This window comes from Ammospiza nelsoni, chromosome 3, assembly GCF_027579445.1.
Source record: "Ammospiza nelsoni isolate bAmmNel1 chromosome 3, bAmmNel1.pri, whole genome shotgun sequence".
NCBI lineage: Eukaryota > Metazoa > Chordata > Aves > Passeriformes > Passerellidae > Ammospiza > Ammospiza nelsoni.
In genome coordinates, this window is record NC_080635.1 from 70,553,670 (window position 1) to 70,576,718 (window position 23,049).

At 40.6% G+C, this 23,049-nt stretch overlaps 1 protein-coding gene across 1 annotated transcript in view; it reads right to left on the reverse strand.

The window, feature by feature from the left end:
* Nucleotides 1–23,049, reverse strand: part of SOBP (sine oculis binding protein homolog) — a 112,691-nt gene that overhangs the window by 65,928 nt on the left and 23,714 nt on the right. The gene's annotated exons all lie outside the window — the stretch shown is intronic.

The following is a 23,049-nucleotide window of genomic DNA, read 5'->3' on the forward strand; positions in this document are numbered from 1 at the left end:
TATCTAGGCTGTGGCAGGAAACAGACCTGGAATACTCACAAAAAAATCGACAGACTTGATGGCTGAATGGATTTAAGCAACAGCTGGAATTTGATGAGTCTAAAATCACAAGTAAGCTGATCAGGAGAATAAATCTTTCGTGGATTACATTCAATTAAGTGCTCCCACATCATTGAGAGGCAGCTAGACATCCATGCACAATATATGCTAAAAGTAACTGGGTTCCAGATTATCCCACTGAGGCTGAAAGCACAGAAATCTGGGATTTGTCTTCCAGGCTGGGCATGGGGCAGTGCAATTAATGTGAAAAAGTGACCAACACTTGTGTAAACTCTAAACATCCCTCCAAGGGTATCCCCTCTCCATATGCGAAGAGGGATTGTCTTTAAACTGAAAGAGGGTAGGTTTTTACTGGATATTAGGCAGAAAAATTTTATTATGAGAGTGATGAGGCATTGGCACAGGTTTCACGGAGAAGCTACAGATGCCCCTTCTCTGTCTGTGAGTGTTCAAGGCCAGGTTGAAGTTGGACCCTGAGCAACCTGGTCTAGTGGGAGGTGTCCCTGCCTATGGCAAGGGAGCTGGAACTGGATGTTCTTGAAATTTCTTTCCAAAACAAACCATACTACAATTCTCTGATAACAGAGCACCCAGCTCCTTTATGTTTGCTACATGTAACATGCAGGAGATGGGCTGATTTCTAAAAGCCGCCACTCAATAAGAAAGGCAGCAAGTGTTTATGCCAGCTACTTTTAGCTATGGAGCAGAAAGTGGCAGAGCCAAGCCCATCACGCACTCAAAGGCTTTCATTCCAAGGCTCCCAGGGCACAGAAGCTGTGGGGTTCTCAGCAAATCTGAAATAGCTTTCATGGTTGGAGATCAAGTCTCTGCAGTAAACGTCATCAAACAGTAAAGAGAGAGAGGCAAAGAACTGAACTGAAGCAAAACAAACCAACAAGTCACCAGAAAGACAGCATGTCTCCTGGGAAAAGTGTCTAATTGTGACTGATTTTACAATGCTAATATTTCTCATTCATTCCTTTCATTTATTTCTCATTTTTCTTTAGAGGAAAGTTTTAAGAGGAACTGAAATTTCTTGCTGAAATTTCCCATACTGTATGTCACAACAGTAATTAAGACATGACAGAAGGAAATTTTGGTGTGATTCTGGATTTATACAACAGAGTTGGAGTCAAGAGCCCATGCAATTCCCTCTAACAAAGTCACTTTAGCTTGGATTTTCAGAAGACCGGGTATAAGTTAAGCAAACAAGGTCCATTTTTTTCCCCAGGGAAATCGGTTGCTTAATTTTGTCCTGTGCTCTCAGAAATTTCAAGCTTGGCAAGAGGAGCAAAGGAAACACTTTCCCTCATTCCAGAGCTGGGATGATGACAGGTTACAAATGCCCATCTGCATCAGAGCTGCCCAGATGTGGTGTTCCTGTAGGGTGGCTCCCTTCGTGGGTGCTCCATGGAGGAAGGGGCTCATGTGGTGCAGGACCATCCACCTGGCTTTCAAGTGCCTTTGTGGGTGTCTTTCCTCTCCTGATGAGAGCATGCACCTCTGACTGCTACAGCTCTTCTTCATCAGAAAGCAAAACAAAGTGGCAGAAGCCCACCTCTGCTTGATATGCAGCTGTTTGCTGGTGGGAGAGGCTCCTCCCTGCGAAACTGTCCAAGCTGCAAATTCACTGCAGATCTTCAGCTGTCAGCTGGCCAGCTCACAATTACCTTAAACACTTTGACCCCTACTGTGTCCTGAGGATCCATCAGACAGTGACTGCTGTCTCAGACCAGTTCCAAAAGACTCCCCCTTTGACAGTTACTACATCAGATACGCTCGGCTTTGTTTTCCATTTTAACAGTGGCTTTCTGAGGCCAGACAGGATTGTGCTTTGCTGTCTGTCCTATAAAATCCACCTGTGACTCAAAAATTAAGCTGTGTCCTTTCAAAGATTTTCACTCCTGGTAATAAAACATCTGCGTGTCAGGCTTTCTTGACCATTACCCTGATGATTCTTACTGAGGTAGGAAGGCATCTGGTCATTCTCCAGGCACACTGACAGGGACAAGATCCATCTGGGTCAACACAGGAAGCACATAGAGCATGCAGAATTCCTTTGTTAAACAAGAAGGCGCTGTTTTTCTAAATAACCACTTTCTTAACTACAATCTCATTTTAAGCGGAGGTCACTAGCCTCTATTCTTCAAGGAATAAGAGCAGTGTGATAAAATCAGCACCAGGAAGGACAGAGGATTAGAAACTGGGGTCAAGGAACAAGGATTTAGGAAGTTGAGAAGGTGTCCCTAAATCTCAGAGTATGCTCAGTTTCCCCAAACAAAAATCTACTATTTGGGTGTTGAAATCTGAGACTCACAATAAGAACACGAGCTCCGTCAAACCAGCCGGGTTTTCTGCAACTCTGACAAGGAATTTGGTGCAACAGCTCGTGAAAACAGGTGGTAAGTGTCCAGTTGAGACTGGGAAGTAGTGTACTACTGTAAAATTCCCATCTTCCCACCCCTTGATTTAAGAATTTCCATGTCAAAAAAAAATTGGTCAGTTCAGCAAAGAGACTGAACTATCTTGTAAAAGCCTTGTCTTTTTAATTGCGATAGCCGTGGAAAACACAATGCATCTCTAACATTTTTACAGTGCTGGTAACATAAAAGAACTGAAATATTTGCCATTATCTTATCAAAATATCAGTCCTGCAACTTATAGGAATATTTTATGAATGGTAAGCCAGAAAGACTTGATTTTTCTTTCTTTCTTGAGTCACATTCACAGCAATGCAAGAGCAAAGAATAAGCCCTTCTCTCTATTGCAGAATTGATTTGCTTCATTAAAGGCCAATACCCTCTCTCTCTTGCCAGCTGAAATAGCTGCCTTTGTATCCTTAAGTGAAATCATTAAGAAACATGTCAGACAGAGAGAGATGTGTTTTTCCCAGGTATTCCTAAAGCCATCGAGTACTACAAGACAGAGCTGTGAAATTATACTGCACCACTCCAAGCATTTGTTCCTCTTCCCAAACAGAGAATCATTGTTCTTGTTTAAAGAAATAATCCTCACAAAGCTGAAATAATTATTCAGCCCAAACAGCCCATAGCAAGTGAAACAGTCTTTAGACAGCTGTCATGGCTCAGTCTTCCGGAAGCTTTGATTTTAATGAAACTCATTAAGGAAAGAAATTAACAGAAATTAACAGGAAAATATCATAATTTGTCTTGTTTCAGAAAGCTTGAATGGAGACAAAAGGCTCTTAACATGACACGTAATGTGACCAGTCAAAACTCTGTGTGTCGCTGAATATCGCAGGCTGAGTAAGTCCGAAGCTGCTTATGCTGCAGCTCCACAGCTTGGTGCAGTGAAATGAAAACAGTAAATGAGAAATCCCTGTCTTTGGGCACTAAGGAGACTCTCTCCTAAGCATCTGCGCACTGTGTGCCCGTACAACCATGCAGGAATGTTCAAGGTAATGAAGATGCTACCTGTAAATATCTTAGGATGATGAAAGATGAAGGGTAATAAATTCTCTTGAGAAGGAAACAATTTATAGATAGTTCATGACAACTGTTTCTTTTTGCAATACTCTTCAAAGGAGGGGAAAAAAACCCACTTATCTTTTCAGATACATATTAGGTGTCTAAGTAATCTCTGATTTCCCATTCAGAAGCACAAAAAGGAACATTCCATCATGGTTTTTAATCTGAGTGGAATTGACAGAGGAGCATGCGGTGTTGTAAGCAGCTCAGAAAAGCAGCAATAACAACATTGACATGTCTTGGTTTAGTGTCCTCAGCCTCTCCTCTGGCTCTTGCTGGCAAGCTCTCCCTTAACTCAGCCTGCTACACTGCTGCCTCACCCCAGGAGAGAGCCACACACACCCTCTACAATGTGGGACTGGCATGTGCTCAGTGGTTGGGCTAAAATCCTGCCCTTCTGCAACCATCTGAGTTCCACCTTTGACTTTCAAAGGGGCCAGGATTTAGACTGGAGGAGTTGTGAAAAGGACAGCCATGGTGCTTGAGACCAGAGGGAAGCAAAAGGGACAGCTGGAAAGCAAAAGGGGCATGACAATCCACAGATCACATTCATAAAATAAAATTTTCCCATGAATCACTATTTGTTCCTCAGGGGACCAGTCATCTTTCTACAGAAAACAATAACACCACTAAGAATCTGTTGAAAGCACATTCATAAAAGCATTACCTATTTGGCATTTGCCCCTTGCCACCTGCAGTGGCAGTCATCTTCTGAGGCAGAGCCACGTTGTGCTGCCATTGTATCATGAATCTACTGGCAATATCAGAGCAGTAACAGGCACACAGTTACTACAGCTTCCTAGCACAAGGAATTTGCATAAATATAGGTTAAAAGACAAGGTAGCGCTTCCAGGGGAGGAAAAAAGCCTTAGTTATATGGAATTTAGAAACAGTTTTCCTGTGATTTCCTGTGGAATTCACAGGAGGTGTCAGTGGCATGTAGGAAGTGCTGGGGTCCATAAGGGCAGAAACAGAGAGCAGGTATGACAGACAGGGAAAGTCAAGGGAGTAATCAGAAGCTGTTGGCAGGAGGGAGACAAGGATGGACAAGGAAATCAAGACTAATGGAAATGCTTCTGAGAGAAGTAAAAAGTGTTGGGCCTTCAGACAAAGCAATTCTTGAGAAACAGACATCAGCAGAATGGTTCCTCCTCCAGTTCAAATAAAGCCTGAATGATAATACAAGCCACAGAGGATATGGAAACTGGATCCTATCCAAATGGCCTTAGAACAAGCTGAATATGCCTAAACTGGAAAATCACCTGGACCTTCCTTTATCCCAGCTGACTAGGAATCTGTTCCCAGCTTTTAGTTAGATAGTTCTCACCTGACATTTATCCAAAATTGTATGCTGTTTCTAATCAAGAACACCAGCAACATCCTTCATGCTAACATGCTTAAAGCAATGGTCCACTTGTGAATACAGCTGCTCCAAAAAAAAAAAAAATCAAACTTACTCTATTGAAATCACTGGAGACAAACTGATTAGAATGACCAGAATTCAACCCCACAATTCTATACACAATCTGGGAAAGTTTGTGAACTTTTCATTATTCTTTTGAACCTTCTGAACTTCAAGGAGTTGTGGAAAGCTATTGAAATATATCAAAAGAGAAGCACCTCCTTACAGTCTCTCAGACTATATTTTATATGTTTTTATCTAGTAACACTGTGATCATAGACTACGATTAAATTAAACAAGCCCTCTTGCATTGTAGGGAAATGCCTGGATGACCTCCAGGAGGTTATTTCTGCCCTAACTTGTTCAATGTCAGAGCCATTTTAGGAATACAAATGAGTGAAGAGATTAGGAATAGATGAATCCTGGATATTGGACTGCTGTGAGTTCACCAGCTCTTTCTGAACTAGCAGCAGTGATTTCTTTCAAAAAGAAATCCCCCAAAATTAACCTCCTATCACCTAGATTACCTTCTTCCTGACTGAGAGAGCACTGAATTTCTCTTTCATTGCCACTCCTTCTCATGCAATGCATTAGACTATTTACTTAGGCTCTGAAGACTACCTTAAGTGTCCTCCAGCACACAAAAAAAATCCATACATAAATGATTCAGGAGTACATGCTTTATCCATTCCCCCTGTTTAAAAACATGCAAGTCAAATGCTTATCACTTACTGCCACTCAGCTCAAGCTTCCTACTCGCTTCAGCCTGCCTTCAAACTAAAGGCTAAAGATGACCTGACTTTCCCAGGTGTGGATGTCTAGCTGTAAGCCCCATCACACTTCCTGGAAGATGAGGTGTTTACAACATCTAGGAAAATCAAATTGTTATGACACAGCTCTTTATTCTTTGTTCTGCTTATTGTGGTAAGCAGAAAATATTCCACCAACATTATTCTACTATCTTGATTTGCTCTCATTTATTTTCACATGCAATTCACTGTGTGTTTGGACCACTCACTCACAAGAGTTATTTCAAAATTGCTTGCACTTCATCAAGTTTCCTTTTATATCCTCCCTTTTTCTTATTTCAAAGAGGCCAAATATAATTTTTTCACCTTTTTACAAAGGAAGCCTGAAATCCTGCTGATCCTGCCCGATACCTCCACAACCAAAACATTATGTCCTTTAGTCTCCAGTGCTTCCGTTTTCAGCAATCCCCACCTCTAATCTGTCCGCTCCTGGAGCATTCCAGCAGCAGTGGCTGTACCTCAGAAGGGTCACTATGAACTGCTCTTTCTCCAGGTTTGGGAAGAGGTTGGCACATCCCTCCCAAATGCAGCTATGGCACAGAGCTATGGGCTGACCACTTCAGTCCCTGTTCTCTCATTTATGAACCCCACTCCAAGGACAGCTGGGAGAGGGACCCACATCTCCATCACAACTCACTCCTCTGTAAAACTCAGATAAGGAGGCCTGTCTGTTCCCTGAGAGAAGCCAGAAACCATAGCAAGAAAATTGTATCAAGAACACAGAGCTCCTGCACATCAAAGAAAACCCCTTCCCTTCCTATTTATATTGGAGACTTCAAAACAGCCACCTCAGCTTTTGCTGTCACTTTAGCTGTTACAGAAGAGCCTGTTCTCTGCTTTCAGACACGTGTATTTTATGTAGCATGACAAGAAAACACAGTCAAAACTTTTTCTCACTCTAGTTTGAAAAAAAGCCTTTTCTTCTGTATTATAAAGGAAGAAAAGCTTTGAGAACTTCACAGGCAGATTTGTTGAAACAGTACTTTAAATACAGAGCAGAAAGCTTTCTTATTATGATTCTTTTCATGAGTTTATTTATAGGACATTTTTTTAATTCTGGAAACAAGAGCACATGGCTGCTGCACCTACAATCTTTCAACCAGCTTTGCCTCTAGTTAACCTCAGTTTTAAGGGAACATAATTAAACCAATTTCTCTGGGACTACTACAGTGTAAACCAGGGTGATCTCATGAAGAATTTCTTTCCCAGTGTTCCTATTGTCACTTACTGCAAAAATAGCAAAATTAAACACAGCAAGACAGTCAACTTTTCCACAGGTATTGTGCACACTGCAGCAGCCCATGATGCATGACATAAATCATGATAAGTAAAACACAAGAAAAATGGAAACAGAGCACTGATGTCACTTATGCCTGGTAATTTGTGTATGTGCATGCATGTCTCCTGGATGCAGGGGACACTGGCCAGCTGGGGATAATGTCTATAAAACCACAGACCCACATTATACCTGGCACAAAGCTTGTTTCACCTCGCGAAGTGTGCTATGACTTAGTGGAGGCTCACTTTTGCCACTGACATTACTCTGGTAGATAGAGACCTCATCTCACAACCAGGCCCTATCTCATATTGAGCATCTGTGCCTAAGCACTGCCAAACGTGCACATCCTTCCTGACAGGCTACTCAGAGCCAGTTAAGCCTGGCAAATGTGTTTGTGCACGGCACTTTAGCAATACAGCACACGCAAAACCTGCTAGTTTTCTTCCACAATATTTGCAAATTCCGTAACAGTTGATTATTTATACATTAACCCACAGACTTCATTTCTTCCATCTTATACCCACCCATTGTAGATGTAGTGTTGTTGCCACTTGCTCTGTTAGGCACAAATTAATGCATCAGGGCCGTGTAATTTATGCATGCTATTTTGTCAAGTCTGTTTGTATGGAATCTGCTTTGGAGAGGCAAGCTGCTCTCTACTCTGGGGCTAGAAATAGTATTAATTTTTCCTTTCTTTTGGTGGTATGGATCAAGGTAGCTTTAGAGCAGTCACCAGCAAATCTCTGATGAGATGGAAATTGCAATGTTCTGTGTTTTATGCTGCTTCAGGTAGAGATGATTTGTGTGCATGAAGAAGTATGACACGGACACAATAGAGGAAAACCCTAGTTGACATGGATATTCAGGGATGCCATTATCAGGGCAGCCAAATGACCAAGGACAAAGCACTGATTTACTAAGTTAGAATATGACTGTGCGCTTCCAGGTTTCAAAAGCGAGGGAGGAAACCAAACTGCCTGCCTTTCCCAGGAAGAAGTATTACAAGGCAGACAGCTTGTTCCACTTAAATGCGCCCCACTGCAGTAACAGTATTACTTGTGAAATGAAGACACAACATACAGTCTTTTCTTAGTGCTTTACAATTCTCAGGTCAAGTGCTAATACATATTACAGAGCTCTCCCTGGCAAGTATTGTTAGAGCTGTCATTAAAGACCTCCAAAAATCTTAGCTGTGCAATTCAAAATGTTTCCAAATCCTCTTATCCCAAACATAACAAATCTTGCTGTTGTTAAATCTGATGTTTTGTAAATTTGATACTACTTGGCTTATTGAGGGGGCTGGAGAATTTTTTTTGTGTAATAACACAGATCTCCAGAAAACGAATAAAGCGTCTCTACAGCAGGGGAATAAGACGGATCTCTGGGAGGGGATTTATGTAGACCCGTGGAAAAGGAAAAATCAAAGACCACCTACAGTACAGTATGAAGATGATTCTAGGATTAAAAGGCACAATAATGCTACCCAATTACATCTCTGCCTGGGTCATGTGCTATGCATAGCAGAAAGAAGCAAGATGGCAGATACCCTGGGTTATTTTAATTAATTTAATCATGTGACTAATTGGTCTCTGCTGGGTTTCTGTGGTAACTGCTTCCTAAGTGCTGATGGGCAATTGTGTTAAATGTAGCTTGGAAACTGCACGTAGGGTGCAGTGCCTTCCAGGGAGCAAAGGGAATTGTACAGCTGTGTGGAGAAGGTGCTCCTGCTGGGGCACTGATTATCTCCGTGCAGAATGTCTACAGCTGTACCATCCTCTTTGCTCGCCTGCTTCCCGAAGGAACACGCAGCAAACACGCCAGACTTTTCCCCTCCTGGGCGTGAAAGTAGATTTCCTGTAGAAATATGGGAGGGCACACGTATGCGGCAGAGCACGCGCGATTTGGAAACAAAGGGAGAGCAGCCAGAGCGCCGTGCGTGCAGAACTGAAACGACTCCTGCATGCACAGTGTGAGGCCCTGCAAGCCAGAATGTCTTCTTAGTGCTGACTCTGTTTGAGGGTAAATCCATTACCAAGCCCTGACACAAACAACGTGTGAAACCGGGTGGTTTTTTTTTTCCCCAACTGCTCCTGCTTCTCTTGTATTATTCATGAAATCCCTAAATCCACACAGGTCATAATTAGCATGGAGTACTGCAAAATGGCACAGAGCTGCCTTCAAAACTGGCAAACATGAAAATGACTTGTAAAAGTCATTCCTTGCTTCACGGGTTGAATTTCAGATCACCACGAACAAGAAGTTGTCATCCTGTTGGATCCAAACTTACGCCCATGTCTCCTCACATGATTAATGTAACAGCAAGAGTGGAAAGATGATTAATAATAGCAACCTACATTCCAGCAATCACAATTGCACATAAATGACTGTTTAATGGGGTGGTAAGTTAAACCCCATTAAGGGCACAGAGAAAAAACAACTGAGAATCTCCCCTCCTCGGTACCTTTCAATGAAAAAAAGGAACCTAAGAAAATATCCTTAAGACAATGTAAGACATGCTGCAAATACAGAAAACAATAGGGAACAGAAAATGCCATACCTTATCCTAACCTCACCAATGAAAATGCACAAAGAGGATAGGAAATGTAGGAAGACATAGCCAAAGAGAGGTTAAAAGTTTGGTAGCTGCATTGTGAAGGATAGAAAGGTTCCATATTATAAAGCAAGGGAAAGGATAAAACAGAATGGTAAAGGAGGAAAAACGTGCAATACCACCCTGTCCTGGGCTACTGGAAGATAAAGAGCTATCCAGCCTAACTGTGGCAAACCTGAGCTTTATTTTATTTAATATAAATTAGGGTAAATTTAAAATACCTTTTACAGCTTTATCAGCAAAAAGTTATAGTTGTAGAGCACAAATATCAAATTCCTTGTTTTTCCTGTTGTAATGCCACCACTGGCTTGAAGTTTGTGATTCAGTTCTCATCCTACTGACATCAGTGGAAATATTGCCCCTGACACTCATAAGACCAGAATACTTCCTTTGTTTTGAAACTGGTGGTCAGCATGCTATTGCATATTCTGTTCTGAAATTTCTATTGAGTTATTCAAACCTAAATTCAGGGCTGAAGAAATAAAATGCTCAAAATAACCACATTTGCTGTAAGCTGTCTTTAGGAAATCAATTTTAGGAAACAACTTACAAACTAGGTGAAATGCTGTAATATCTCTACTGTGTTCTTTGGAAAAGTTAGGTAGGCATAGTGAAGCTGCTACACATTACGTTTTATGCTGAAATGTCCAGATATAATGAATTAGAGCTCTACATGACCCTTCTTTAAAAACAGCCCTTATTGTGTGGGATTGAACACAACCTCACATTCTGCCTTAGTCTTTTTATAAGAAGTCTTTTTTACACTTTCCATATTTTCACCAACAGCAAATACTAGAAAATATTGACATTTTCAAAATACTCCAAAAGAGCAGTGTGGCGACCCTGACAACTGCATTATGAAGGCTGAAAATTTTTAAAAGAGACTTGAGAATAACTGAAAGTGAGACAAAACATTTTCATTTGAGTGATATTAACAAAAAACTCCCCAGTACAACGATACCAAACCTACTGCTCCTGCAGACCCAGTAAGAACTAAATGGAGCCATTACAGCTCCTACATTGGGCCAAAATTACTGCTGATCCAAGCAGCCCTGTTTATTTTAATAAAGCTGTGCCTGTTTACACCAGCTATGTATTTGCCCAACCAAATGGGACATGTCAATCTGGATCTGGATTGTGTCACAGAGCCCTTCATGCCTGCTATACCAGCAGGGCAACCACTCTGATTAGGAAGATGGGTCTCACCACAGTGATCAGCCCATTTGTTCATCTCATCTGGCAAATTGCAGCTGACAACAGCCAATACCTGAAGGAAGGAATGAAAAATATCCTATAGTCTACACAGTTATAGGATGCATCTGGGGCTGACACAGCGGGCAACATCTCTCATGCATGATATTTGGTTCCTATTGCTCTTTCACTTGGTTTAGTTATACACTCTGCTAACAGTAATCAGCTTTATCAAACCTCTGCAACTACACCATTTAATTTTAGTACCAGTTCAACTGCTACTCCAAACAGAGCACTCCTGTTTATTTCAGAGGCCTGTCACTCATGCCTTTAACTATTTGTAACAGTTGAGTCTAAAAATGGGCAGTGTACTTTTGGGAATTAATAACTCCTGAATCCAAGAATGCTATCCTTTCATTTCCAAAGGAGACAGAAAATACAGAGGATGGTGTATGTATCCCCCTGCCAGTGCCAGCCACTGTGTTTACTAGTGTTTGTTTTTCCCAGCTTAGTCAGTCCCAGGCAAACCAGCTCATTTCATGCCCCAGCTACAAGTGTTAACACCTCAGAGTATTATACACCAAAACTGCAAAAGATGAACCTCTAGTCCACCCTTCTCCTACTTCTCCACAGGCTTAACATTTTCATATTCCCTAAAGCATCTTTGATTTGTCTCATCACTGAACTCTGCATATCCAAACTCTCTCCAAATCTTGCCACCCCTTGTTCTATCCACATTACAGCAACGACCCAACTGTCCTCCCCAACACTCCACCACCCCAGACCCTTGCTCATTCAACTACCATTATATCTGCATCATCCAACTTACTGCCCTTCTCCTATCCTCAGCTTCAGGCTGTTGTATAGCTTCACTCATTCCCCTAGGATATTTTTTTCAGGTTGCTTTTTTATCCCCCCTTGACATAATATCTTGCTTTTGGAAAAGTACAAGTTGGATTTCTTCATTATTTCTAATTCCTCCAGAGAATTATTTTCTGTCCTGTCTGGTATCTGCAACTCCTCCTAGTTCAGTATCAGCTGCAGAGTTTGTGAACTTGCTCTCTGTTCTCTCCTGGAGATCATTAATGAAATATGAAACAAGACCAACCTCACGAAAGTCCCCCTGGCACTGCTCTATCCACAACCTGATATGCTGCTCTTTATCACCACCCTTTACTTTATTCCTTGAGCCTGTTTTCAGGCCACTTGACAGTGTTCATATCCAAAGTAATTTGAATTAATCTGAGGGTAAGATTTCATGAGATGCCATTTCAAGTGCTTTACTAAATTTCAAATCCATTAGAACTTCTAATTTGCGTCCCTCAGCTGATTTCTGTGCGTGTGTACACACTAGCCGTGGTTGCTGGGCAAAATCTCTGTACTTGTCTCTTACTCCTTGCCCATGTGGTACAACCACAGAAAGCAGGAATGTGGTTGAGTGGGTTTGTGCATTGAGTATCTGCCTTTTGTTGGAAAATCCAATTTTTTTCCCAAAAAACAACTAATTTTTCTCAAGAAAATTGAATTAAAATTTTGTGTAGCACATACAAAAACACTCCTCAGCATTATAAAGTAATTTTTCTTTTGGCAGGAAACTTGAGTCCTTTTCAATGCAAGCAGTTTCTTATATAAATGTCCAGCTTCCTATGAAAACATGGACTGAAGTATGCTGCATTCACTGCTTCCATGGAGAGCATCAAACTATACATAGACACCAAATAACACATCAAAACCAACCAATCTATCCAGCAAACATGATCCTGAGGTCCAAATAACTACCTAAATATCTCTGTCTAAAAGCTGCTATGTATAAAAATTATATCCCAGCTGTTCTTTACAGTGTTACTACCTGCCAGGTCATGCCTAACTGAAGTTACTTTATTCTGCTGTTAAGCAAATTAAATAAAAATTATTTAGGAACTCTCATTTCCTGTGCTCAAGAAGAAAGTAACCTTATGTCTCCTTTTCTTTTTCTGTTTTTGTTTTGGTTTTTTTAAGCATCATACAAAAGGCTTCCAAATTTTCAGGAACAGTTGCTGGTTTTAATGATATATTGCAGATCCTTGTCAATATCTCTGCTGCTTCACACTTTTATTTCCTCAGGAACACTCGGCTGAGCACCATCTGCTCCTGGTGATTTACTGCTCTCGAGTTGCTGAAGTTGGTCCATAACTTCATCCTAAGAGACTTCAATTTCTGTTATAAGGCCACATTCTGATTTCCTGTGGATAGTGTCCTTGGGACAGGAATTTCCTCATCATCCTCTGTGGTGAAGACGGACATCGGAAATTTAATTCCGTTTCTCTGCTGTTCCACTTTTTGAGAGGAGGTCAGAGCCATGGCTGGATGGCTTACAGGCACAGGGGACTTACAGGTGGCTTTTTGTTTTCTAGAGAGACTTTTTCTGTACTTTTCCTGTACTTCCTACGCTGCCCGGTACCTGCACCTTTCAGATAATTTCTGCACTCCACCTCAGGAACCTTTAGCTATAACTGATTGATCATGTCTTCAAAAGTTTTGAAGGAAGTGTTTTGTCTTAAAAAGGCAAAACATTTGGTATTTCTGCTACATGTATGCCTAGGACCCTGGTGGCATTTCCATCATTTAACAACCACACTTCCAATTTGGAAAAAAATGGTTTTTTCCTCTCTTGCTGTGTGAAAACCACAGAAACAATAGGAAAACAGACCAGATGCAAAATAATTGAATTGCATGTACACAATGTACAGGGCAAATATGCACAGGGCCTGATCTAAAGCTAATTGCAAGCAGTGGGATGTCACCCGCTGATGCCAATGGAGTCTGGATCACGCCCAAAGAAAGTACACAAAAAAGCAGAGGGAGTTTTTTGTCTCATCTTTCAGTTACAGTAATCATAGGTGTTGTTTGTAACAGTAGTAGGTAACAAATTTTCCAGTAAAAGTGTGATTTTTAAGTTGACAGTGTCCCTTTAAGCTTATGCACTTCTTCACTTAACTATGCCAGATTTACTCTCCCCTTTCTACTTTTCCTTGCTCAGAGGTATACATACCATCTGTGCATCTAATATGGTGTTCTTAAATAGCCTCCAGAGAGATTCAATGCTTCTTTTCTCCCCCTTTTTAAAACTTTTCTTGTTTAACCCTTTTCCTTGGTATTTTAGAACCTCCTCTTTCAGAGCTCCTGGTCCGTCTTCCTCAGGATGAAGTTATCACCTTCACACACTGAACTCAGTAGTACAGCTACTTTCTCTTTTAATACTTGTACATTAGTCAAAACTCAGAGGGAGCTGCCTTATCAAGGCAGTGATATTGATAAATTGCTTCTGCAAAAGGAGGCATGAGACTGGACCATTCAACAATAGCCAAAGTCAACCATTATTTTAACACTACACAATGAAATAATTCAAACCTTTCTCCCCATAAATATTTAAATGTCGGTGCACTGCTTTAATCTCCAGATTAATCTTTTAAGACTTATGTTTTGAGTTCTAGGAGCTTTCTTCCACCTAATTTTTAGTAGCACTGTGCACCACAACCGCAAAAGCCTGGGGGCTAAATTAAAAATAATAAAAGAGTTATTGAGACTGAGATGTTTGATTTCTAACTCAACAGGCTTCCCTCTTCATTTGAGACTTTGAATTTCAAGGGAGAGAAGGGCCACAGGCATACAGGACACTGCAGTGCTGCATCCATCCATGTACTAAGAGGAAAATCACTCAATCTAATGGAGATGTTGAGTCCTTGGTGGTTCCCCACGTTCCCCAAGAAAGCTGCACCAGGCTACCATGCCCCACTAAGGGCCCTTTCCCTCCCAAAGCCCAGAGAAAGGCTGGAGAGATGGTCTGCTCTGCTTTGGAAATAAATGGGCAGCAACAGAGCCCTGTCTCCTCCTCATCCCAGCCAATGGACTGGCTCCTGCTGGAGCATCTCTGCCACCCCTGTGTGACAGAGGCAGGGTCTGGCCTCCTGCTTCTTAGGCTGGAGAGCAAATAAACCAAAAACATCTGAAGACACATGCTCCCCACCTCCACACCCATCAAATGGCTGTTTCTAAGTATTACTAAGCAGATGAGTACATTTATTTTAGATACAAAATCGCATCAAGTCTGACAACTCACAACATATGTTTACTTTCAACTTAAATTCAAATAGGTGAGCTGTAAATGCTTGGGGTTTTGACAGAGTACAGCCAGTAACTGAATTTATCTGGTCACCAAGTGATCAAACATTATTGGAGAAACGATTTTCTACTGGAAAGACATTTTACATTTTCAGACTTTTGCTCTATAAAATCCACCTCATTCTTCCATCAAGTTTAACGCCTGCACAGTGAGCACGGCTTGATTTATGGCAAGAAACTGACTTCAACTAACAATCCCCAGTAGTACATTTTCCTGTTCACCCAGCAGATTATAAGTTATATCCATTTGGCCTCTCCTAGCCTCATTTAAACTCACAAGGCCAGACTCAAGGTTAATGGGTGTAAGGGTTTCTTCAGTCTTCCCATAAACCAGCAGAGGTTTCCAAACAAACCTAAAGGGGATGAAATTTTCTGGCTAGAAGAGGCCCAAAAGATAGACACTGTGATTTACTCCCTTGGTCTGAACTCAGTTTCATCCTTGAATTTATTGCAAGATTTCTATGGCTGGTGGAGAGGAAAGTCGCCACACTGGGAGTGTAATAGAGTGATTAAATACAGACTGTCAGCTGACAAGAAATGTCGCAACACCGCTGAATTGCTGCCTCACCTGCACAAATTACTTTGCCACTTGCGAAATGTGACAGCAATGTCATCTCCTGAGACACTTTAGGACTAGAAATTACCTTCCACCTTCAGCTGGGCCCCTCAGGTTTTTTACTTCTGCCCACCCTGCTACTCTGCCTGGGTGGAATTTTGCCTTGTTAAACTACGCCGCTAATTCTAATTTCTGTATTCCACACACCCTTTCAGAAGTGTGTACGAATGGTGTTGCTCACAACATTGTTCCTAATCCAAACACATTTTGGAAAACCATATTTGCTTAATTTTGGTTTTCAAATAAAAATATATAGAGTGAAAAAAATACTCAACCTCCTTTTCAATATTTCCCTAAGTTAATGAGCTGACTGATAAATGAACAGATGCCATTAAGGCAATAATTTATTCAAATGTCATGATATTTTTGAACAAACATTTAATATGCATTTCTTTATTTGCCCAGCTCATATTAGTATTAATGATTGATGTGTTCATTAGGAAAAGGAAGAGTGGCACCAAATATAGTCTGTGCAAATTAGATTCACTTTGGAGATATACCCTGAGCTTTTGTCAGAACAAGGACTGTTCTTGATGCTCATTCTGTGTTGAGCATGAGAAAACAAAGCTGAAAGGTGCCTAATTTTGTACAAAGCCAAGGTTAATCTAAGGTGACCTGAGCTGAGACGTGAAACAGAGGAGAGCAATCTTTTTTTGAGCAATTGGCTAGCTCACATAGGTTGGAACCAAAGGGGTTCAGAGGTAAAGTAAGCACCAGTGTGTATTATATCTGCTCATTTTCTGAATGCATCACTGTTATTGATTTAAACTCTTTAATCAAAAATCCCTTGGTGATGTAAAAATGCCATGGATGCAGACCATGAAGTCTATCTTGCCAGACTTTTTAAAGGAGCAAAATGTCTGTTATCCTCTAGTGTTCTCCTCTCCCCTTCAAAAATTCACCCTATGTGATTTAAAGCCTCAGTAAAGCTTTTTAGTAACCTCCAGAAAAATGGCTACTGGCCATATTTCTCCCTCAGTCACTCTGCAGGTAGAAACTTCTTTCACTTCTCCAATACCAAGGTGCTAGAACACCTATTTAAATCCAAATCATTGCTCTAAACTGCATTCACTCAGTGTGCAAGAAACTTAAAAGCATTTCCAGTCAAGTCCTAACACAATTAGTGGTTTTTGTAGTACCATCTGTATGCAAACAAAACTTGCTTCTGGGAAAAAGGAAAAGTGCAATTGTTGAAGCTGTCCAAAACTGATGTGAGGACACCTTGCATAAACTGGTAGCTTTGTTTGAATCAAATGCCTGGCCCCCAAGAGGCAGCTGTAATTAGCATATTCATCTTGATAGAACCAAAGCAGCCAGAATGCAACACGACTGATGTAATGTGACATGGTGGTTAAAATTAAAAGTGAACACGCCTTTTAATTGGATTGGATACCTGCTAGTAATTCAGACAATGGGAATTTGATTCAAATTTATAGTATTAAATGGCAGCAGATGGACATTAAAATGTCCACTGAGTTCGCAAACTGACAAGCACGCTGGGTTTGCCAGATCCCTTCATTAAGTCACTGGTGGCATCAGTCAGGTGCTGCTGCCCATTTCATTGTTAGCAATGGCAATACATTTTGCTTTGTTGTGGGTGAGTGGCGAGATATTCTGACTGATGGCCTCAGTGGGTTCATTTGGAATTTCATTTGCCTCTTCTAATAATGAAAAATCCTAGCTCTGGTTTAGGAAAGTAATTCTATGAGATTTCTGGGTTTAGCATCCTGTAAATAACCAGGCCAGCTGATGACAGCAAGACAATGATGCCAATCTTCTTTCTGACCAATGCCACCCATTTTTTTCACACCTCAGGATTTTCTTAATATTTCAGTCTCTGTTCCAGGTTCTTGGTCACTATATGCAGCCTTCAACCCTCCACAAACCTTGAAAACATCTTCTGAATTAGGTTATTCTCCTTATCCCTCCTTCTCCAGCCAGTTCCTCAAAGAAGTTTGCAATTGTGCCCCACACTTGAGCTGTTTCCCCTGCAGACTCAGCGTCTCATCTGCATTCACTCATCAGCGCTCATTTATGTCTCAACAAAGCAATCACAGCTATGGAGATGTTTGTTGTCTTTTTCCCCTCTACCTTCAAGCATTTGCAGGAAACCTTTTCAATTGGCTGCTGTGGCAATAGGCGCACACACACACGCAGCTGTGCACACACAAATACACGCACGCACGTTCTACGCAAACCCGCAGCGGCAGGAGCCGCTTTGTGAACCATTTATTGAATCCTGCTTTTCTCTACAGCTCCACAGAACCAAATATGGGCAACTGCATGAAAAGATGGTGGGACACCTGCTCTGCACTGACCTTTCTGAACACCTGATTAACGCAAGTTAAATCTCTAGGAGAAACAGATTTTCTATTCAGAGCTCCATGTTTTTCAACTATAGAAAGGGAGTCTGAAGGAACAGCTAAGCTTTCTTTTTTTTGGTCAGGGCATTATTTGCATCAAGTTGCTCCAAGCAATTTTCTGAATTTCAATGAATAATAATCACTTTACAAATTAAATTTTGTAGATGCATAAGGAAGAGATGAAAGTGGCTCTTTTTTTTGCCATTACTCATTGACTTAACAGTGAGATTGTTAAATATTTCTCATGCGCTGTTAGGCCGCACAATTAAGCTTGAAATCAAGAGAACTTTCTCTGACAATTCTCAGTAATAATTCTGGGGAATGATAGCTGCTGTTTACTCCAGTTTATAGTACATGTTTGTATCTAAATGTCCATATTATCACTTAGTGATAGATATTAATTAACCAAAAAATTATGCAGGCAAGAGCACTAAAGTGATATGACGTTGCATGCTCTTTATCATTTTTAAATATAGCTTGAAAATGTGAGGGGTTTCCTAATGCAACAGAACTCAGAACTAAATAAATGTCTATGACTTCTTACAGCTCCATTTGATAGTTCACATTCATTTTTGCCACACAGATGAGATAAAGGACCCTAAACCTGTCTGCACTACTCCCTGTCTGCACTACTAACACACAGTATTGCCCATCACTACACTTTACAGGGAGAAAAGAGTCATCCTTGTTTACATCTTCTTGGTGCTACAGAGTAGCTTACTTTTACTTTCTGATTTATGCCTTTTTGTTTATTAGCATGAATGAAATTGGACTGCTCTGTAAACAGAAACATCTATCTTGCTTCCTAATTGTGAGGCAGTATGAAGCAGGGACAAGGTCAAGTATAAAATACTGCCTGAGAACCTTGCAGTCGCTATGTCTCCAAAGCCTTAGTCAAATCAAGTAAATTACTCTTTAATGTATCTGTGAGCAGATTTTATAGCCTCTTTGAAGTCAGTTCTAGTTCTATGTTTGGCTATTTGGTCATAATAAATTTGTTTTCTGACCCATTGAGTCAAACAATTTAATTTCAAAATTAATCTTTTCAAGTTTCAGACTCACTGGATCAAATTATGAGTCCAACCATTCCCTTTAAATTTCATAATCTGAAACTTGGTGGTCTAGTGCTTTTTGCCCTTAAGTGACTCTTTGGCACTTAACTTTGTATTAGTTGGCCTCTAAAATTAAATCTGAGAAGGAAGCATCCAAATCTTATATCTTTGGGTACTACTAACATTAGTCCCAAATGCTTGCTTTTCCAGCAATGGTTCCTTTTAGTCGGTTTTATTATACACAACAGGTTGTCATCATTCAATATTCAATATACAATATTATACATTATTACAATATGTACATTTGACTGGGTGAACTGGACAAACAGGAGCAGGAATGCATATTTGGGCTATTTTTTGTTTGGGGGTGGCAGTGGTGTTATTTTTAGGTTTTTTTCTAAATTGGATCTTGTCTAAATGCTTTGGGTTTTGCTGAATGGGGTAAAGGCCTCAATTTTTTGTTCATTTATCACTGACAATTTAGATAAATTTATTCTGTTGGGGGAGCCTTTATGATTTCAAAACATACATATTTCTATTCTTGCAAGGCATGGCTGCTGGCTAAAATAATTTTAAACGGTCATGACTTTAGAACACCTGGAGTAAAATTTGCATTTCTTATAAGAAAAGCAACTTAAGGTTGCACCAGACTTCTTCTTTACAAACTTCCCATTCCAGGCATGAAGCTCCCTGACAACCCTGGCTATGCATGGATGCAGAGGATACCGAGGCCCAGCTTCCAGAGCACAAATAGACAAGACTCCAGCAGGACAAAAGGCAGGAAAGCCTGATGGGCACCTCAGACTTCACTCCTTGGGTTCAGAGCTCCCAAGGCCAGGAAGGCACCAGCTTATCCCAGTGTGTTGCTGCTCTTGCCAAACCTAGTGCAGGAAAGGGCTGAGAAGGAGTTGGAAGTTGGGAGCAGCCAGTGCCCAGCTGGCCTGGGGCTTTGTGGAGCCCTTTCAGGGCTCTTCAGGGTGGGCTCATGCCAAGCCTTCTCCCAGCTGGGAATCTGTGGCATGCAGCACTGCAATGTGCATTTGCCCTGTGTATGGGAAAAGATTTTTTTTATTAGAATGATTATAAAAGTCCTCATTCTGAACACAGCAATTGTCATTCAGGGATGGATAATTCACAGCATTACTTAGTGCTGTTTTGAGGCATTAGTGATGACTAATTCCTTACTGCTTAAACAGTCCTACCATCCGAGGCAAGCACTTATTACAGCACTTCTTATCTAGGGGAGGGAGGGAAGACTGCTTAACGTGATCCATTAGGAAACTCAAGCTTTAAATAAAGTGACCACAAAGTCCTATCAGCTCCCAGAAATGCAGCAGCTGTACATATTTAATGTAATACAACACTATATTGTGGCAGAGATCCCTGTTTAAAACATGCATAAGGCAGGTGAAACGTGACTGTTTTGCTCCTCTGTTTGAAAAATGAGAAAGTGTAGAGTGGCATAACTCCTTAAAATACATAAATAAGCATTAGAGTCAGGGAGAAGACAGGTATGCTGTTGGAATAGCAGTAACAGAGCAAAGGTCAGCAGTTAAATCTGAAACTATTGCATCCTGGTTCTTTTGATCTTATTCCTCAAGACTCCACTCTGTTACTAACAGGTGAAGTGCAAAACCAGAAGCGTGAGGGTCTGCTGAATTTTACTGTGCTTATCTTCATTTAAGAAGAGCACTTCCTAAATATTCTGTCCCCAGATTATCTAATGCCATAAATACATGCAAGGGACAGCTACAGATTTCCTCTGCTCAGCCAAATCCTGTGAAATTCCAGGTTTCACAGGTCCAAAGAAAAAGAGAATTTAACTCACTGGCTTAGCTTTGAAGCAGAGCCAATCAACATGATAATGTTTTCTCACCATGTTTTGCCAAGTCCTCCCACATGGCATTTTGTTAGTTTGAAACCTTTTTAGTGAATAATAGGACATTTTACTGGGATATGATGGTATATGAAAATATTAGGAACATCTATTGTGCTTATATACATATATGTGTATATGTATTTATTTGTATATATTTGTATATGTGTGTGTGTCTGTCTGTCTGTCTATACACACATACAAAATAATGAATACAGAGAGCTTTCTTGATGGAAATATTTGGCATCTGCCAGAAGTTAACAGAGGTGTAGGAAAGGGAACCAAGGAGAATGTGAAGCTCTAATTCATCCTCTCTCATAATACAAGAACAAGAAGACCTCCAGTAAAGCACCAGGGTAATAAATAGTAAGTCAGGTAAAAGGGAACTTTTTCATATACTGCCTCACTGATTGAATTCATGGTCATAAACTATTACTGAATTCTACTACTAACGGGTTACTAGAAGGTTGAAGTACCCTATGCGTTATGTTAACACACATTTATTTTCATTTAGTGGAGATCTAAATCTCTTATTTCAGGATCTGAGCTGTAGGTGAGAAAGAATACACCAAGTCCTTTCATCTGCCTCTCCAAGGTTTCCCAAATTATCTGGTACTCATCAGTTCTGGTCACACAGGACCAGTTAACCAGGATCACTGACAATGCCTCCATTACTAGGAAGGATCTTATCCATGAAAATTTGTGACTGGAAGTCACAGGAGCATCAGCTGACAGAGATCTGCATCCTGTCAGCCCAGAGTGTCTGGACTGCCCTGCACACTGTAAGGCACACAGAACTGCATGCGATAGAAGTGCACATGTGCACATGCACATACATCCCTGCAGATTTATTCTCAAATGAGGAGCATCTAAGGAGCACATGTTTCCCTCCTCTACACTTCTAGATAAAAAGAATGTAAACAACACTCTTCACAGAATACTCATGTGACTTTTACTTGCCTGTCTGCTCCAGTAGACACTATGAGCTTCATTCTCCAAGACTGCCACTAAAATTCCACTCTACTGATTTTTGCAACCTAATTCTTCAGGCTTTTTTTTTTTTTTTTGGCAGGATGATGTGACCCAAATTTATAAAGGAGATTAATTTGCTATAACATTGCATCTGAAGTCTAGAAACCATATGTACTTATTGGTTATCATGACAGATGTAAAAGACCAGATTTAGAGACCAGAAGTCAGTTTGAACTTGACAGGCTTGGAATGTCCTGAAGGATGAGGGTAAATGGCATCATTTAGGAAGCCAAAATGTAAAGAGTTTTCTGACTGAGAAACATTTCTAAGACAATAAAGTTACCCAGAGGCTCACATTATTAAGCACCAAAAGGATACAGTTAGTTTTTTAACAACTAAAAATTTGAGGGGTTCCTTCTCTATTTTTCTTTAAATGACATGTTACAAATTCTGCTGCAGAAAAACAGCTGCTGAAGTAACCTAGAGGGCATTTTCAGGCACTGTGCTTCAGTGATTACAGCAATTTTTGTAGACATTCAATATTAGGATTGCTTCTAATTTTAGATGGAGTTAAATTTAAATTGAGTAGGAGGGGTGTTCACATTACTCTAGATGTTCCAACATTGCTTACCCCAACCCAAAAATTGAATAGTGTCTGAATTTTTTAGCAATGATAAGTTATTAAAAATTATATACTTTTAAAGAATGAAACTACAGCTCACTAGCAGCAGTGAAAAGATGTGCAGTATTGTGATGGGACTGAGACTTAGGCCCTAAAAGCATTTACCAACTGGCCATGACCCCAATGCCATGGGACTTGGTGGCACTGTCATACACAGCCTTTCTCTATTCTACTTCTCTGATACTTCCTCTTAGCTGTGTATATGTAGGAAGTATCCTGAGACTCTAAGGCCAAATTCAGAGTCTTATGTTAATGCTTATTAGTATTTAAATTTCCTGACCCTCACAAAACCCAAGTATAAAGCTGAGAGAAACTGAAAGAAAGAAGGTTAGTAAAGGGTTGACAGTCCAACAGACAATACAGATGGAAAGTGGTGGGACTAGGTGAAACAGAGAAAACAAAAGAAAAGAGTTTCTATTAGATGCTAAATGAGACTCAGGCTGGGCCTGATTAAAGCCATGTCTATGTAGGTTACATCTTTCCTTAT